Source organism: Mytilus galloprovincialis, chromosome 1 (assembly GCF_965363235.1).
Source record: "Mytilus galloprovincialis chromosome 1, xbMytGall1.hap1.1, whole genome shotgun sequence".
Lineage (NCBI taxonomy): Eukaryota > Metazoa > Mollusca > Bivalvia > Mytilida > Mytilidae > Mytilus > Mytilus galloprovincialis.
Genome location: NC_134838.1, coordinates 6,161,969 through 6,165,977, shown reverse-complemented (window position 1 = coordinate 6,165,977; position 4,009 = coordinate 6,161,969). Strand labels below are relative to the sequence as shown.

The following is a 4,009-nucleotide window of genomic DNA, read 5'->3' as shown; positions in this document are numbered from 1 at the left end:
TTATGTGCCTTTGAACCATTCCCAGAAGTTTAAGCGTTGAAAATTATTTCAGTGAGATAGGTTCTGAATATGCATGATCTAGTATTCTAGATGCCACTAAATGTTAAGCAATCAACAATCAATCAATCAATGTGGCAATCTTCATCAATCAATCAATGTGGCAATCTTCATCAATAACTTTCTAAATTCCCCTTTACATGTCATACTATCAGAAGACTGCAACAAAAGACATTATATCATCATTGAAAGTTGGTATCTTTGTATGTACTTTGGGAGGATCATAACAGGAACTTTAATTTTGAGAACATGGTTTTAATCATTTAAAAAGTAAAGTTAAAAATCATAGACTTAAGAAATGGCTTAAATCATTTAATTAGGGCAATAACAATCAATCATGTTAAAAGATGGATAATATAAGATAAGTTTTATAATGTAAATATTTTTTTTATGTAAGTCTTCCTTCGTAAGTGGCTATTTATGTCACTAAAAATCAGTTTGCAGTTAATTATTATATGTCAAATTATTTTTTTTAATATTGCATACAATTTATGTGTGTTAAACTTGACACAGTTAAAGTCATTATTAGGTCAACAGCATCTTTTATCTTATGATTGCCCAAATTTTGGGTATTTTGCAATAGATAGTCAGCAAATTGCTTGTTTTAAGATAACATTTTTTTTTTTAAAGTTCTCAGGTTTTTATGACTGATGGTAGAATGGGTTATTATAAACGACATCATAGCTTTATACTTTTTGATAGTTTTTGTCTGTATAAAAAGCAATACAAATGTATAAGCTACATCATAAGCAATCTTTGTACATGTATCAGTTTGTGTATTGAATGCCATCTTTATACATGTAATAGTTTTTGGTTACACTGTAATCTATCTTTATACATGTAATAGTTTTTGGTTACACTGTAATCTATCTTTATACATACATTGTAATCTATCTTTATACATGTAATAGTTTTTGGTTACATTGTAATCTATCTTTATACATGTAATAGTTTTTGGTTACACTGTAATCTATCTTTATACATGTAATAGTTTTTGGTTACATTGTAATCTAAGTTTATACATGTAATAGTTTTTGGTTACACTGTAATCTATCTTTATACATGTAATAGTTTTTGGTTACACTGTAATCTATCTTTATACATGTAATAGTTTTTGGTTACACTGTAATCTATCTTTATACATGTAATAGTTTTTGGTTACACTGTAATCTATCTTTATACATGTAATAGTTTTTGGTTACACTGTAATCTATCTTTATACATGTAATAGTTTTTGGTTACACTGTAATCTATCTTTATACATACATTGTAATCTATCTTTATACATGTAATAGTTTTTGGTTACATTGTAATCTATCTTTATACATGTAATAGTTTTTGGTTACACTGTAATCTATCTTTATACATGTAATAATTTTTGTTTACACTGTAATCTATCTTTATACATGTAATAGTTTTTGGTTACCTTGTAATCTAAGTTTATACATGTAATAGTTTTTGGCTTTATTGAAGACAATTGTTTTTATACTTGATTGGCTTCATGTAAGGAAATGGGATCATCAAACCTATTTAATAAATTCAGAATTGTTGAAGCTTTAAATGAGGTAGTGCTTATGAATTAGTAGACATATCTGAAAAGAAACAGTAGAAAGAATAATACATGTCTTACTATTATTACTGGTATTGTAGTTTTAATGTTGTAAACAAATACATGTGTGTTGTAATTTCATGTTTTATGCTTTTATTTATTTATTTGTTTGTTTGATTTACCCACCAAATAATTTCTTGTTCATCTAAGATTATTTACTTTAAGGTTTCTGACCAAGAATTTACTCTGCAATTTACCCATCTAAGATTATTATCTTTAAGGTTTCTGACCAAGGATTATACTCTGCAATTATTAACCAACCTAAGATTATTATCTTTATAAGGTTTATGACCAAGGATTGTACTCTGATTTACCCACCTAAGATTAATATCTTAAATGTACATGACCAAGAATTTTACTTGGCAATTTACCCATCTAAGATTATTATATTTAATGGACATGACCAAGAATTTTTTTTGTAAACTTACCCACCAAATATTATTACCGGTATCTATGACGTATATGACCAAGAATTTGTGTGATTAATTGTACTCTGCCAACTTACCTGCCTAAGATTACTTACCTTAATATACTTGAGTTAACTTACCTACGGTTAACTTTTATTTATTTGACCAAGAATTTTACTTTGTAATTAACCCACCTAAGATTATTTGCGTGAATGTATTGTCTAGGATTTGTACTCTGTTATCTTACCCACCTAAGAGATATTAACTTAAATATATATAACCAAGAGTTTATGTGATTTAATTGTACTCTGTCACAAGACGACTGACTATCAATGCTACTGATATCAAAGTACTCTGTCACAAGACGACTGACTATCAATGCTACTGATATCAAAGTACTCTGTCACAAGACTACTGACTATCAATGCTACTGATATCAAAGTACTCTGTCACAAGACGACTGACTATCAATGCTACTGATATCAAAGTACTCTGTCACAAGACGACTGACTATCAATGCTACTGATATCAAAGCACTTCAAACAATCCTCAGTAAAAAGTTTATGTTCTTTTATTTATATGCTAAGGTAGAGTTGAGTTTTTATCTCGCCCGCCTTTTAATCATTTGATACAATGCATTTTTAGATTTAGTAGCTGATGCTTTAAATGACTGAAACAAACCTTCGAAAGAAGAACTTTTAATTTCAAATAAAGATTATTCTGTATTAAAAAAAACTACTATGTAAAAAGTATTTATAAACTTCTTCAATATTAGAATAGATACTTTCAATCAATGACACAGATAAAGTTCATTTAAATAAAAATGTTGTTTATATGAAAAGATAATCATTATGTAATTAAATATTAGTCAACACTAGGCCAGTCAATTCAAAGCCTAATACCATTTCTATCACCAATCATGCATAATAATTCATCTCCATAAACTTTTTGCATTTAATGGCCATTGGCCTGTTTTGAAATACACCTTTGATAGTTTACACTTGACTTTTACATTCAAAGTACATGACAAGAAGTTGTTGGAATAATATCTTGTTTACCAATAGAATGAATATCTTTGTAAGGTCAAGTTAATTAAAAAAATATCCAACATGTTTATAGTCACTTTAAATTCTTCCAAATTGATGTTACATTGTTGCTGACTATTTTACTTCTGTAAGGCCAATTTATTTCAATCCATTTTTTTTCTGTAGAATGTTTTTTAATTTTTAAAAAAATGTTAAAATTTATCCGAACTTTTAGGCTTTATGAACAGTTTCAATACTTTAATAAATGTACTTAGCTCTGAAGTAAGTTCATGATGCCAGTTATAGATACTTTTCTCCTAATAGAGACTATTGTGAAATTAAAAAAGAATTGATATTACTTGAATTCTGAAATGTAAAGGTCAGTTTTAATGTCAAAGGTCAAACTCCATCGAAAGAAATTTCTTCAAAATCAATTGATGAAGCCTGGTACATTCCGTAGAGTCACAGTACCAAAATATCATTTGTATTATTTTGTAAAACTTTTCTTTCTAAAGTCTTGTATGTTATGTGGTTTTAGGTTTTATTTTTGTCAGATATATTTTTTAATTGGATGAAAATTATTCCAATTAGTTGTTACATGTATTATAGAAATAAATTCTACAGAAGAATCATATTGTTGTGTTTTGCTATTACGTGTTTCCCTGTTGTATAAAATCAGACTATGGTAGAATTCAGAGGTTTTTATCAAGCCATACTTTAAAAGTAACAGCAGAACATTTTACTTTTTCAACAACAGATTAATAATGTAAGGATTTTACTCATTTAAATATTGAGTCGTCAAAAAAAAATGGAGTAACTACATAGCATCCATGGAGTACCGGTATGTTGATGTGTCTGTGTCATGTATTATAAATAATCATTTCCTATAGGCCAATGTTCGTCAAGCTTGG

General features: G+C 27.8%; 1 long non-coding RNA gene across 1 annotated transcript; it reads left to right on the top strand.

Annotated features, from left to right (window-relative positions):
• The first annotated feature begins 1,318 nt into the window (after positions 1-1,318).
• Positions 1,319-3,727, top strand: LOC143063966 (uncharacterized). The gene is made up of 2 exons (XR_012975148.1): positions 1,319-1,887; positions 1,950-3,727. It is a non-coding gene; the product is annotated as an uncharacterized LOC143063966 (long non-coding RNA).
• Positions 3,728-4,009: the final 282 nt, after the last annotated feature.